This window comes from Triticum urartu, chromosome 1A (assembly GCF_056163025.1).
Source record: "Triticum urartu cultivar PI428250 chromosome 1A, HENAU_Tu73, whole genome shotgun sequence".
NCBI classification, from domain to species: Eukaryota; Viridiplantae; Streptophyta; class Magnoliopsida; order Poales; family Poaceae; genus Triticum; species Triticum urartu.
In genome coordinates this window covers 81860756-81876067 of record NC_141873.1, presented here as the reverse complement: position 1 = coordinate 81876067, position 15312 = coordinate 81860756, and the positions used below count along the sequence as shown (strand labels likewise).

General features: G+C 46.7%; 1 pseudogene; it reads left to right on the top strand.

Moving 5' to 3' along the window:
- Nucleotides 1–567: 567 nt before the first annotated feature.
- Nucleotides 568–1619, top strand: LOC147990139 (uncharacterized; annotated as a pseudogene).
- Nucleotides 1620–15312: the final 13693 nt, after the last annotated feature.

The window sequence follows — 15312 nt, the reverse complement described above, 5'->3', positions numbered from 1 at the left end:
TATGTATGGATCTGTATGTCGTATTAGGCTACTATGTCGTATTCGTCGGACTTCTTTCATTATGCATGTTTCATCGTGAATGATTCCTTGTCTTTGCAATTTCTCCATGCTGAACTACACCTGTTATATGTTAGCAAGATTGTTAGACCCGCTGGTCATGGTCGTGGTGGCAACGCCCCACCACTGCCTGAGTACATGGCTGGTATGATCCAACAGTTTGAGCTGAACCGCCAGTTCATGGAAGGAGTGATAGCTCAGTTTCCTCGCCCCAACCTGAACCAACAACCAGCCACTGTGACTCTGAATGACTTTGCACATCTCAACCCAAGCATCTACCGCAGCTCAACTCAGCCACTTGATGCTGATGACTGGCTCTGTGACATCACTTTTGAGCTAGAATCTACTGGTGTAGCCCCTGCCAGCTATGTCACCTTTGCGGCATATTATCTGAAGGGTCCCGTTGCTCAATGGTGGGACAGCCACAGGTGTTCACTACCTGCTGGAACGGTCATCACTTGGCCAGATTTCCAAGCTGCTTTCCGTGCCCGCTTCATTCCTCAGGGAATTATGGACATGAAGAAGCGCGAGTTTCGCAACCTCACCCAAGGCAACAAGACTGTGGATGCTTATCAGCGGGAGTTCCTTGACCTGTCCCACTATGCTGAAGATGACATTACCACTGATGCACATAAACAGGAAAAGTTTCGTGATGGACTTCAAGCTGATATCAAGCTAGCGCTCCTCGTGCATGACTTTGCTAATTTCGCCACCTTGGTGAACAAGGCCACTCATGTCGAAACTGGTCTGTAGGAACACCTCAGATCCCTCAGGCATAACCGTGATGTGGGTTCATCTTCGGGCCCGTCATCGCAGAAGCATAAGATATGGATCCCTCACAGCATGTATCCACCAGCTGCCCCTGCACCAAGGCAGTCCCTAGCTGCATCTCGCCTGCCTCCTCCACCGCCTGGATAGCCGAGACTTCAAACTGCACCACCCCGAGCTCCTGCTCCCCGCCCCAATGATGGGCTATGCTTCAGGTGTGGTCAACCAGGTCACCGTGCCAGGCACTGCTCTCAGAATCAGTACCAACTTACACTTCCTCCAACTGGCCGTGGTAACAATCAGCCCCGCAACAACAATGCCAGGCCTTATGGTCGTGGTCAGGCCAACCACATTGATCTGAATGAAGCTCAAGACCAGCCTGCTACTGTGTTGGGTACTCTCCTTGTTAACTCAATATAGCTTCTATTTTATTCGATTCGGGAGCATCACATTTATTCATATCAGAATATTTTGCATCCATGCATGGCCATAAGTTCGAAGAGATGAACAATCCGCTAGTCGTACACACCCCCGCGGGCCAATGTCGAACCACCATGGTTAGTCTCAACGTCCCTGTTGAAATTGAAGGGCTGAAATTCCATGTTTCCCCCATAGTTTTGAAGTCGTCCAATATCGACCTCATTCTGGGAATGGAATGGTTGAAAACACATACCGCTTCTATCATTTGCGCCACTAAAACCATCCATCTACTACATCCGTCAAGTGAAATAGTGAGATACCATGCTCATCTTGTTCGGGATGCCGAAGCACGGATTTATTCCTTGGATGCGTGAAAAACACCACTTCGAAGCCTGAAGTATCTGTCCGGTCCGCGTTCTCGGTCAAACTGAACGTCACATCATCAGGGGGCTTTCAAAATTCTAAAAGGTTCAGTGGTCAAATCGTTCTGAAGATGAAGCCACTTGGGAACTCAAGGATCGTCTTCGAGATGAATACCCTGCTTTTGTTTACTTCTACCTCCTAAATCTCGGGACGAGATTTCTTGTAGTGGAGGAGAATTGTGGCGCCCGAATAATTAAGCTACAGTAATCCTCCGCTAATGAGGCCACGTCACCACTGTTAGTGTTGCTAATCTCATTTAGATTCAAAACAGTTCAAATTCAAATTTAAAACTTTAGTCAAAAATAAAAGTTTTCAAATGTCGAAACTAAAATGTGCGAAGTGTGGAAAATAATCTTTGGATATTTATCATATAGAAACCACACTTTTATAAAGTGTTTAAATCTCCAAAAATAATTAAAACAATAGCTAAAACAATTAATTAAATACCTATTATAATTTTGAAAATGCTAAACTATTTTATTTAAGAGTGAAACTTTTTGTGGCAGAGGTATAAGTGGTAGTACTAATTTAGAAACTACTTTTGTGTTTTAAGTAAACTAAAATATTGTGAACATTAAATAAAATAAATAAAACTGAAAAGTTAAAAGAAAAAAAAAGAAAAAAAGAAAAGCCCCCTCCCCCTCTGGACCTTGGGCCAACTGGCCACTAGCCAGCCCACCAGCGCAATGCCTCCCCCTCCCTGTTCACAGGGGGGATTGTGGGCATGACCGATGCCCGACACGGCACCGATCGACGTCGTGGCGGCCATCCGTCGGCGAACCCCCACCTACAAATAGGGCCGACGCCCCTCCACCGACGAAACCTAATCCCCACTTTCCCACTTGCGCCCCCAACCCCTCGAGCTCGAGCCTGCCCATGGACGCCCGGAGCCGCGTCTCCGTTGGTCCTGGCCTTCCCGTCGCCTCGTTGTCCCCTACGCCCATTACGACCACCGGCTGGTGCTGGGCGTCGCTACATCAATGCCGTCGACAGGTCTTCCTCCACCAGACACCGCACACTCGTCGTCGATTCGCTCCACCACGAGTCCCTCTGGCATCACCGAGCAGCTCCCCGTCACCGATGTGAGCAGTGCCCGTTTCCCCTTTGCGTTTTTGCTACCCGTGGCTTGCTTCGCCGCCGCTTCCCGCGCTGCCTGCCTGCTGCATAGCTGCTGCAGCGGCTGCACGCACGTGCTCGGACCGCGGCAGAGCCTGCCGCCGCTGCGCCTCCCTGCTCACCTATCGCCGACAACCTCGCCCACCTGTGCCATACTGTTTGCTCGCCGGTGCACGCGCGCTCGTGGGCCCTACTCGCCGCTTACGCCGCCGCGCTGCTCTGTTGCTCCCCACCGCTGCGGCCACCTTTGTGGCCCGCCCGCGCCTTCCCGCCTCCTCCTGCTTGCGTCGCCCGTGCTCGTCGCGCCCCGCTCACTGCTGCACCACCCGCCCCTCACGCCACCGCCTCCTAGCGCTCGCACCCGCGGCGGCCTCGCCTGGCCGCGCCTCGATCCCCTGCCCATGGCTCGCCACACCTCCCCCTCGCCCCGCAGCTGCGCGCTACTGGCCGCGCCGCTGTGCTCCGCCCCGCCCCTGGCCACCGGCCCCTCGCGTTGCCGCCTGCCGCCGCCGATGGCGCCCGCCGATGCGGCTGTCACTCGGGTCCACCCCGACGGGCAGCCCCGCTCCCGCAGCCCCGTTAGCCCGCCCCAGGTGGCCTCCTGGGCCACTGCCAAGGGGGCCCCACGCCCCTGTTTAGATAAAAAAGAAATGTTAAAAAAATATTAACAAAAATAATTAATTAATTAGTTAAATGCTTAATTGACTTAATCAATTAATATTAATTAAACTAATGAACTAGATTAGTTAATTTAATCATTAGTTGGATAAATGTGTGCATGACAGGGGGACCCCACCCCTGTTGACTAGTCACATGTTGACTGGTCAACTGGGACTCCCTAGCCCACCTGTCAGCCATTCGGTGCACTTTTGTGTACCTTGTGCTGGGTGCCCCTAGCATTTTATCAATTATTTTCGAATTAAAAATAATTTCATAATATTGTTTAAATCTTGGAAAATTCGTAGAAATTAATCCGTAACTCGGATGAAAAAGTTTTATACATGAAAGTTGCTCAGAACGACGAGACGAATTAGACTACGCTCTCTGTTCATCTGTCACATGCCCCTAGCATAGCGAACATGCAACTTTTTCCCTCCGGTTCATTTGTCCAAAAATGCCTAACTCTGGGAAAACTTTCCAGATGTTATCCTCCTTCACCAGTATCGTGTAGCACCACGTTGGAACACCCCTAGCCCTGCGTGTTACCCCCATCATGCATCTGTGTTGTATCTGTTTGCATTATATTTACTATTTCTTCCCCCTCTTCTCTTCGGTAGACTCTGAGACCGCTGTTGATGCCCCTGTGATCAACTATGTCGACGACGACCCTTCTTGCCTTTCAGCGGAGCTTCCAGGCAAGCCCCCCTTTGATCATACCGATATCGCCCATTCCATTCTCTCATGCTTGCATTAGATTTTGCTACTGTTATTGATTGCTCCTATTCCGATGCATAGCCTACTTTAGTACCTGCTGTTGTACCTTACCTGCTTATCCTAAACTGCTTAGCATAGGTTGGTTAGTGATCCTTTAGTGACCCCCACCTTATCCTTGTTTCCCCTGCTTCATCATCGACGACTCGATCAACGTGATCGATGACCAGAGCCTGACACCTTGCATCACATCATGCCCCTATTGTTGCTCGACTCTGTAGAGTTACCATGAAGTGCCGAGGGTGGAACCTCATACATCACTCCTGATGAGATCTCTGTAGTGTAGCTATTCGGTCGTGGTCAACGAGGGTGGTTACTCCTTCACATTCCTGATATGGCTCTATAGTGCAACACCTCAAGTGTGAACCTCGAGGGTGGTTCCTCATACGTTCACCTTGATGATTACATCGAGTGGAATCCACTAAGGGTGATTCCTTGGGATTTCCCCTTGTTGTTTGAACATATGGTTACCTTAACTTACTTGAGACATTGGTGAAAGTCGGGCGGGCCCGGAGAGCACCCGAGGAGTTACGGTGGCGGCTGGCTGTTTAGCGGTATCACCTAGGAGGGGTTGATAGCTCCGGATTTGTCCCGATAGCTGTCACTTCTTTTAATAATGCACTAACAGGTTTGGGTATTTGTTCTGAGTTGGCCTTTGTCCTTTATGCACTAACCACCACGCGAGAATAGTTATGGGCCTCGACGTCGCAGTATCAGCCGAAGCTTTGTCAGACGTCCAGTTCAACATTGTGGCGGGGCCGGATCATGCCATCCAAGCAGAGGTGGTGCTAGAATCCCCTTGCGACAACGACCCAGAGTGCAACGGGCGATGGGCATAGACCCCGGAGTGCTTAGGATGTAGATTGGCAGGGACCTCTCTGCTGAGTCTAGGTAGGGATACGACGCGTTGATCTTCCGAGGCCGGGCATTGACCCAGAAAAGTGTGTTTGGCCAGAGTAATCAAGCATGTTGGAAAACATGGTGCACCCCTGCAGGGAGGATATATATTCGAATACCGCGTCCACGGTAATGGACGTTCAGACTTGTATCCTGATCTTATACAACTAGAAATGGATACTTGGTATGTGATGTATATGTGGCTCCGGGATTTCTTTCTCGCAGGGAGTCGAGGAAGGATCTCTGGGCATTAATTCTACAACATGCTTGTTAATTATAAACTGCTATTCTTTACTCTTCTGCATGCTGTAAGATGCTTGGAGATGCTTGAAGATGCTAGTCTTCGATAGGCTAGGCCTTTCCCCCTATTCTGGCATTCTGCAGTTCAGTCCACAGACACAACCCTTCCATTTGATATCATTGCATACTTAGATTAGATCTGATGCTTGCGAGTACTTTCGATGAGTACTCATGGTTGCTTTGCTACCCCTTTCCCCCCTTCTTTCTTCTTTTCGGTTGTTGCAACTAGATGGTGGATCCTAGGAGCCGGATGCCACCCCAGTCGACTACTACTACCACCCCGAGGGTGCCTACTACTACGTGGAGCCTGCCGATGACCAGGAGTAGTTAGGAGGTCCCAGGCAGGAGGCCTTTCCTCTTTGATCGTTGATGTTTGTGCTAGCTTTCTTAAGGCAAAACTTGTTTAACTTTGTCAGTACTTATATATTGTTGCTTCCGCTGACTCGCTTATGTATCGAGCTATGTATTCGAGCCCTCGAGGCCCCTGGCTTGTAATATGGAGCTTGTATGACTTTCTTTTGTGTTTAGAGTTGTGTTGTGATATCTTCCCATGAGTTCCTGATCTTGATTGTACACGTTTGCATGTATGATTAGTGTACGATTGAATCGGGGGCGTCACAGGCGCGCGCCGGGTTGGACCGTGTAACACAACTTCCTCTGTAATGGAGGTTGCTAGGTCTGCTCACCAGCCGCCCTCGCAACATGCAGGTGTGCAATGGGCGATGGGCCCAGACCCCTGCGCCATAGGATTTAGACCGGCGTGCTGACCTGTCTGTTGTGCTTCGGTGGGGTTGCGACGTGTTGATGTTCCAAGGCCGGGCATGACCCAGGAAAGTGTGTTCGGCCAAAGGGGATCGAGCGTGTTGAGAAATGAGGTGCACCCCTGCAGGGAAGTTTATCTATTATAATAGTCGTGTCCCTCGGTAAAAGGACAACACAGAGTTGTACCTTGACCTTATGACAACTAGAACCAGATACTTAATTAAACACACCCTTTCAAGTGTCAGATACAACCCGGTGATCGCTCTCTCACAGGGCGACGAGGGGAGGATCGCCGGGTAGGTTTATGCTATACGATGCTACTTGGTGAATTTACCATCTACTCTCTCTCTCCTATATGCTTCAAGATGGAGGCTTCTAGAAGCGTAGTCGTCGATAGGACTAGCTATCCCCCTCTTATTCTGGCATTCTGCAGTTCAGTCCACAGATACTACCCATTTCATTGATACCAATGCATATGTAGTGTAGATCCTTGCTTGCGAGTACTTTGGATGAGTACTCATGGTTGCTTTACTACTTCTTTCCCCTTTTCCCGGTTATTGCGATCATATGATGGAGTCTAGGAGCCAGAGGATCCCGATGATGTTTCTATGTGGAGTTTGGCTTCGAGGAGTAGTTAGGAGGTCCCAGGCAGGAGGCCTCCCCTTTTCGACCATTGCTACTTTTGTGCTAGCCTTCTTAAGGCAAACTTGTTTAAACTTATGTCTATACTCAGGTATTATTGCTTCCGCTGACTCTTGTGTATTCAAGCCCTCGAGGCCCCTAGCTTGTAATATAAAGTTTGTATTATTTTAATTGGTGTCTAGAGTTGTGTTGTGATATCTTCATGTGAGTTCCTTATCTTGGTTATACACATTTGCGTGCATGATTAGTTTACAATTGAATCGAGGGCGTCACAAGTTGATATCAGAGCCGACTGCCTGTAGGGATCCCCCTTCCAAACTCCTTGGTCGAAGTTGAGTCTCGTCATTGAAAAGGTTTTTACTAACATGGCTGTGCGCCTTACGGGCCCATGTCGCCATTGGGTGGTATTAGGATCTTTTATTCCTCGATCTTTACTCTAGGAATCTGAGATCTCTTCTATTCGGGTTAAATGATTTTGCTAACTCTAACTCTAGGTTCTCGTAATTACTTCCTCCCGGAGAGCTCCTTATTATAGATGATCGTTTGCTACGCCAGAAGATTCTGAAGATACTTCTCAATGCTTTACCCTTGTGCCCATCGCTTTTGCAATTCCCTTCCATCGATAAACCCCTATGGATAACTACATACACTTGCCGTTCATACAATCATCCCCAATTGCTCTTGTTATTAAAAGATACATCAAATTATTTTCTGACTTCTTAAGAATCCTTTGAGCTACTGCTTGGCAGTTCATTACCGCATGAAAGCCCTTACGAAATACTCCTCATACTTACCGAGGATTCATTCATCCCCAGTTGTTCAGGTGTTTCACAAAAGTCCTCGATATATTATTCGATCCTCCGAAAATCCTTAGCAGCTTATTGCTCTGCAAATACTTGTCTGCTTGCATTATGGATGCTTCCCATATGTCTGGCAATATTCATTAGTATCCTTCGACACTGTCATTTTGATCCTATTGATTCAACATGAGTGCGAATGCACGCAATCATCGGTTGATCCTTCTAAAATTATATTTCCGGCTGAGATGTCATTTTGAACATGAGCTGGTTATCGACCAATCAAATTGTCGTCGATTGTACCCCTAAGCTTACTCAACTTATCATCCTTAATGAAGGCGTTTGCTTCTGATTCCTTGATTTGGCAATCATAATTCCTTTACATTGAGCTTTGAATTAGTCAGTTGTTTCTATAATATGGTCTCCTTGCATTCTTTCTCCTTCTAGTTGTGTACCGATGCTCACATCAGATCCCTTGTGGACCGCCAGATCCTTTGTTGGATTTCATCCAACAGCGTCCTTCATATTCAATAACCTTGTGAGTTTTCCCCGGATACATATGCCTTTGGGTAAATCATATCTTATGCCTTTGGTGACTTGTATCCTCCGCTTGTCAACCGTCCTCTACTTTTGAGCTTGTGCTAATTACTCCTACAGTTTGTGGTATATGTTCCTAAGATGCCCCGATGGGTTGAACCTATGCCTTCCCTACTTTGTTAATCCCAAAAGTTATGCGGGTTATACCCTACTGACGCTTCGTCAGATAACTTTTCAACACTACAACTTCGAAAACGGGAGGTAAATGTAAGGTTATGCATTGAAGAAGTGGGGAGTTGACCCTGAACGTTGTGTTCATGCCCATGTACATGATGTAGATACTATCATGGAAGCTTCTTGTAATAATAACTATTTCCTTGATATAATATCATCTGGTATCGATGAATTGATCCTTTGCAATCGTGGTTCCGACCATATTTTCTCCTTAATACCATTTCTCAGACAAGTTGAAGTACTTATCTTCTGCAGATCATTGCACCTGTCCAACCCTTACTTTGATCTACCGTCGAGTATTACACTATGGTATCTCAAGAATATCACGGAATTGCAGAACTTTTTATGGGTTCTTCATCAACTGTTATTTCTCACCGATTCCAATTTTCCCGGGTTTTGGGTTGTCGTCAACCGAGAACACCGATATCTGAACCGATTCTGCATTCCGGTTCAATAACCCTAAGTAATTTTCATTACTTATGAGTTTAATAATCCTTCAAGTCATTCCTAGCCTAATCGGCTATATCATTATCATGCTGATTTTAACTGTGCTACCTAGTCCTTCTTCCCGGAGCACAATTTTCGACCGTGAGCTAATCTTACGTCGATTTTCCTCGTCGTATCATTTTGCCTTGAACAGCAAGCATGGTTCCAAGTTTGTGTCGTACATGCGGTTCCAATAACCTCTTGCTTCGTCATTCCTTTGACTTAATGTCATCACCGATCGATTACATCTTTGTGGAGCCTCTCGACAAAAAATTGTCGTGATCGGCATCATCATTTTGACTCCTTCCAGGATATCAATCGAATTCATCATGGTAAGTGCCATCCTTGTCCCTTGGTAATTTGAGTTACCATCGACAACATCTTTACCTTCCTTTCATCACAAACTTGTTCATGGTATGGATGCAACTTGCTATCCAGTTTGTATTATGTTCTACCTTGAAGTATTACTGTCCTTTATGTCAAGGATGTTGCAAGGATTGCTCCACCTCTTAAGAATTCTTGGTATAGCGATACTTCTCACAAGCACCATTCTTTCTTGGTCCCCGTATTGACTAACCGGGAATATCAACAAGTGAACAATGCTGCTTGGATTCTATACTCCTAGCAACCCTATTGCTTTGGATTTAATGGTCAAAAATTCCTTCTTAGACTATTATTTATTGAATCACCATTCTAGCATTGATCATGCTACCTAAGCCCATATCTCGCATGCACCTTTCAACCATTGTTTAATTGTGTATGTTTTCCTTGAGCATACATCAATATACCATTTGATGTGACAAATGTTTTCTCCTTGTTCTCATAATTGTGGGAATCCGTCTTTTGGGAAACCTCGATGAATTGTCACTGGGTCCATCAGCCACCTCTTTATCCTCTCCTTGGTTTCAACGATGAACTCTTGTTTCAGAACTTGCTTCCATAGTTCATTTCCCGAGAATCTTACAATGTTATCCCGTCATATTGTGTTGCACCTTTTTCTTCTCCAGCATCCTGAGTCTGAGGTATCCACACACCAATCAGATCCGAATCTCAGTCAGTTATGATGATTGGAACATAATCCCAAAAGTTATAACACTAGTTTTTGACCCGATAAGTGATGTCATGCCTAGCACACCTGGCCGGAGGACCTATTGTTATAGTTCTTCCTTTTTAGCAAGGTTAACCATTCTTTCATGAGGAAATCATAAGACTTATTCTATGAGTTGTTCCTGATGGATGCTTTGTGTGTCCAAAGTCCGAACTTTGCTTAAAGACCATGTGAATGCTATCTCGAAGCATGTCAGTAGTACTCGGATTTTCAATAAAAACATTGGGAGCACAATGCTAAATTTTCCTTATCACTTATCCAAACACCGGTGTATGGGTAATGTCATGAAGTTTCTATCCCCTTACCTAAAGAGTTTTCTACATTATATCCTGTCATGGATATCATGCTCTGCTTGTCCTTGGGGGAAGGATATACCCCTGAAATATGTGATTAAACACATTTTCTTTTACATTGTTCTGTTTAATCTGATAATCATATTTTCCATTCCATTGTTTGGTTTAACCTTTCTTGTGATCTATATGATCTAAGCAGTATTATTCTCCTGCTGATGTAAACACCTTGGTGTACAATTCTGTCAGTAAGAACCTGTTACTATTGTTGATGACATTCCGGTAACCACTGATGGACGAGAACTTTGCCCATTGGTCCGCCTCGTTTCAACGAGCAGGGAAATGGTTATCTTCATCCCTCGCCCTAGGTACCAACGTTGTTGCCAACAAAACTAACAGGCTATCCTCTGACATACCTTGCTATCTTGACCGTGCAAATGCTAGCGCCTTCCTGCTTTTAACCCACAGTTCCACAGGATCGAAAGCTAACTCTCCTGTACACCCTGTTGTCAAGTTATTCCTCGCGCTTGACTTCGTATGTAATTCATGGGCCACCTGCCTAGTGATCTATTCTGGTATCAAACACAAAACTTATTCCCATTGCTATGGACCCCCTTTTACACTTTGTTCCAGGCTTCGAACGATTGCCTACCCGCTTGAGACTTCTCATGGTACTTTCTTACTTTGCTCTCGATATTTTCTTAAGATTCAGTTCAAGAGTTACTTTCCGCCACTTTCACCGATGTTAGCTGCCAGATAGTCAACCTTGCAGGTCCGTTCTCCCGGAATACCTACCCTTTATTCTTTCCTAAGTACAGTGGAAATTCCCAAAGAAAGAATGCTGACTTCATCACATCAACGTAATGGATAGACCACTTCCAGAAGAGCAACCAAGACCGAGAAGATCCATTAGATTTTTTTGTAACCCAATCCCTCCCCCCTTACTCCCCTCTTAAATCTCGGGACGAGATTTCTTGTAGTGGAGGAGAATTGTGACGCCCGGATAATCAAGCTACAGTACCCTCCGCTAATAATGCCACGTCACCTCGATTACTGTTGCTAATCTCAAGTTAGTTCGAAATCGATTCAAATTCAAATTCGAAATAGAATCAAACATCAAGAGCTTTCAAAAATTAAAACTAAAATATTCGGTTTGTGCCAGATAATGCATAGGTGATTAAGGTGAAGAAACCCTACTTTTACAAAACATTTAAATGCTATAAGATGAATAAAACGATAGCGAAAACTAATATTTAAGTACTTTTAAATAATAAATAATTACAAAACTATTTTAGTTTAGGTAGCTAGTTAATGTGGCAGTGGCATATTTGGTAACCTCAAATTAGGTGCCATCTTGGTATTTTGCTAAATCAAAAATAAAAGGAAACTAAGCTAAAACAGTAAAATAAAATAAATAAAAGAAAAAGAGTAAAAACAGAAAGCAAAACAAAATACAAAAAAAGAAGAACCCCCCGACTGGGCTTCGGCCCACCAGGCCGCCGTGCCGGCCCAACCGGCTGCGCCCCCCACTCCCTTATCCTATCCCCACTCCCCCGAACCCTAACCACCCTCCCCCACTCACTCCCACTCCACCCCCACGTTCCATTCCTCCCCCCGATCTGGATCGGGGGGCAGCGACCCCGTCGCCCTCCCAACCCGCTGCTGCCGCCGCACACCGCCTCGGCTCGGCTCCGCCCCCGCCGCTTGACGCCATTGCCGGAGTCACCCCGCCGGATCGCCGCCTCGCCATCCTCTTCGTCGCTGACCTCGTCGCCGTCCTCCTCCTCACGTGTCGCCCCCGAGCCTACTGCCATGCCCCTCCCGCTCCCCTGTGAGTCGCCGCCTCCCTCCTCCTCCCTCTCCTCCTCTGTGCGCGCGCATCTCCGTCACCGTGCGCCCGACGCCCCGCTCCGTCGTTGCGACGCACACCCACGTGGGCCCCTCTGCTCGCGCCTAGCCGCCGCGCTCGGTGCCCTGCTGCGCCAAAGGCCGCGCCCGCAGCCACGCGCGCCTTGCCGTCGTCGCGCTCCGCGCCTTGCCTTTGCTGGTCCATCACCGTGCCACTGTGCGCGACCGCACCTGACTGCGCCCTTCGCCCCGCTCCACCACGCCGTCGCCGCGCGCCGCCTGCCCCCTGCTCGCCCGGACTCCGCCCCGCATCTGCCGGCGCCTCCGGCTACGCCCGACCACCACCGATGAACCTTGCTGCACGCTGCTGCTGCCCTGCTTCGTCAGTCCACCCACTGCCTCACGCGCCACGCCCATCGCTCCGAATCCGCCGCTCCGCCCGTGCCCCGCCCGCTGCCCCTCCCGCTGCTTCTCACCGTCCCTATCGGTGTCAGAACCGGTGGATCTCTGGTAGGGGGTCCCGAACTGTGCGTCTAAGGTTGATGGTAATAGGAGACAGGGGACACGAAGTTTTACCTAGGTTCGGGCCCTCTTGATGGAGGTAATACCCTACGTCCTGCTTGATTGATATTGATGAATATGGGGTTACAAGAGTTGATCTACCATGAAATCGGAATGTCTAAAACCCTAGAAGTCTAGCCTATATGATTATGATTGCCTCTACGAACTAAACCCTTTGGTTTATATAGACACCGGAGGGGCCTAGGGTTGTACAAAGTCGGTTGCATAGAAAGGAAATAATACATCCGGTCGCCTAGCTTGCCTTCCATGCAAAGGAGAGTCCCATCCGGACACGGGAGGAAGTCTTCTATCTTATATCTTTATGGCCCAGTAGTCCGGCCCATGTCACATAGGCCGGACGCCCAAGGACCCCTTAATCCAGGACTCCCTCAGTAGCCCCGAACCAGGCTTCAATGACGAGGTGTCTGGCACGCAGATTGTCTTCGCATTGCAAGGCGGGTTCCTCGTCCGATCACTTCAAAGTATATGACATAGAGAGTTGTATTCGGCCTTCCATTTAATGTCGCACCCATCGGCTTCTGTGCCTCCACACCTTCTGCTTCCACGTGTTGAGCGAATACGAGAGGTCGGGGTATTTTTTGCATATAACCCCCCAGCTAAGTAAGAAAGGCATCTATTTAAGGGGATTGGATCTCAGATCCATTCCACACCCAGCGGAAAATCCTCAGAGACTTGCCAGGGGAAACCATTCAACATGGCTAGTGCTAACTCTTGAGCACTTGAGTTGGTTTTCCCTTGAAGAGGAAAGGGTGGTGCAGCAAAGTAGCGTAAGTATTTCCCTCAGTTTTTGAGAACCTAGGTATCAATCCAGTAGGAGGCCACGCACGAGTCCCTCGTACCTACACAAACAAATAAATCCTCGCAACCAACGCGATAAGGGGTTGTCAATCCCTACAAGGTCACTTACGAGAGTGAGATCTGATAGATATGATAGATAATATTTTTGGTATTTTTATGATAAAGATTCAAAGTAAAATAAAAGGCAATAAAAATAACTAAGTATTGGAAGATTAATATGATGGAAGATAGACCCGGGGGCCATAGGTTTCACTAGTGGCTTCTCTCGAGAGCATAAGTATTCACGGGGGGTAAACAAATTACTGTTGAGCAATTGACAGAATTGAGCATAATTATGAGAATATCTAGGTATGATCATGTATATAGGCATCACGTCCGAGACAAGTAGACCGACTCCTGCCTGCATCTACTACTATTACTCCACACATCGACCGCTATCCGGCATGCATCTAGAGTATTAAGTTCAAGAGAACAGAGTAATGCTTTAAGCAAGATGACATGATGTAGAGGGATAAACTCATGCAATATGAAATAAACCCCATCTTGTTATCCTCAATGGCAACAATACAATACGTGCCTTGCTGCCCCTGCTGTCACTGGGAAAGGACACCGCAAGATTGAACCCAAAGCTAAGCACTTCTCCCATTGCAAGAAAGATCAATCTAGTAGGCCAAACCAAACTGATAATTCGAAGATACTTGCAAAGATAACCAATAATACATAAAAGAATTCAGAGAAGATTCAAATATTGTTCATAGATAAACTTGATCATAAACCCACAATTCATCGGTCTCAACAAACACACCTCAAAAGATGATTACATCGAATAGATCTCCACAAGAGAGGGGGAGAACTTTGTATTGAGATCCAAAAAGAGAGAATAAGCCATCTAGCTAATAACTATGGACCCGTAGGTCTGAGGTAAACTATTCACACTTCATCGGAAGGGCTATGGTATTGATGTAGAAGCCCTCCATGATCGATGCCCCCTCCGGCGGAGCTCCGGAACAGGCTCCAAGATGGGATCTCGTGGATACAGAAAGTTACGACATTGGAATTAGGGTTTTGGCTCCGTATCTGGTAGTTTGGGGGTACGTAGGTATATATAGGAGGAAGGAGTACGTCGGTGGAGCAACAGGGGGCCCACGAGGGTGGAGGGTGCGCCCAGGGGGTAGGCGCACCCTCCTACCTCGTGGCCTCCTGGTTGATGTCTTGACGTAGGGTCCAAGTCCTCTGGATCATGTTCGCTCAGAAAATCACGTTCCCGAAGGTTACATTCTGTTTGGACTCCGTTTGATATTCTTTTTCTGCGAAACCCTAAAGTAGGCAAAAAACAACAATTCTGGGCTGTGCCTCCGGTTAATAGGTTAGTCCCAAAAATAATATAAAAGTGTATAATAAAGCCCAATAATGTCCAAAACAGAATATAATATAGCATGGAACAATAAAAAATTATAGATATGTTGGAGACGTATCAAGCATCCCCAAGCTTAATTCCTGTTCGTCCTCGAGTAGGTAAATGATAAAAACAGAATTTTTGATGTGGAATGCTACTTGGCATAATTTCAATGTAATTCTCTTAATTGTGGTATGAATATTCAGATCCGAAAGATTCAAGACAAAAGTTTAATATTGACATAGAAATAATAATACTTCAAGTATACTAACTAAGCAATTATGTCTCTTCAAAATAACATGGCCAAAGAAAGTTATCCCTACAAAATCATATAGTCTGGCTATGCTCCATCTTCACCACATAGAGTATTCAAATCATGAACAACCCCGATGGCAAGCCAAGCAATTGTTCATACTTTTA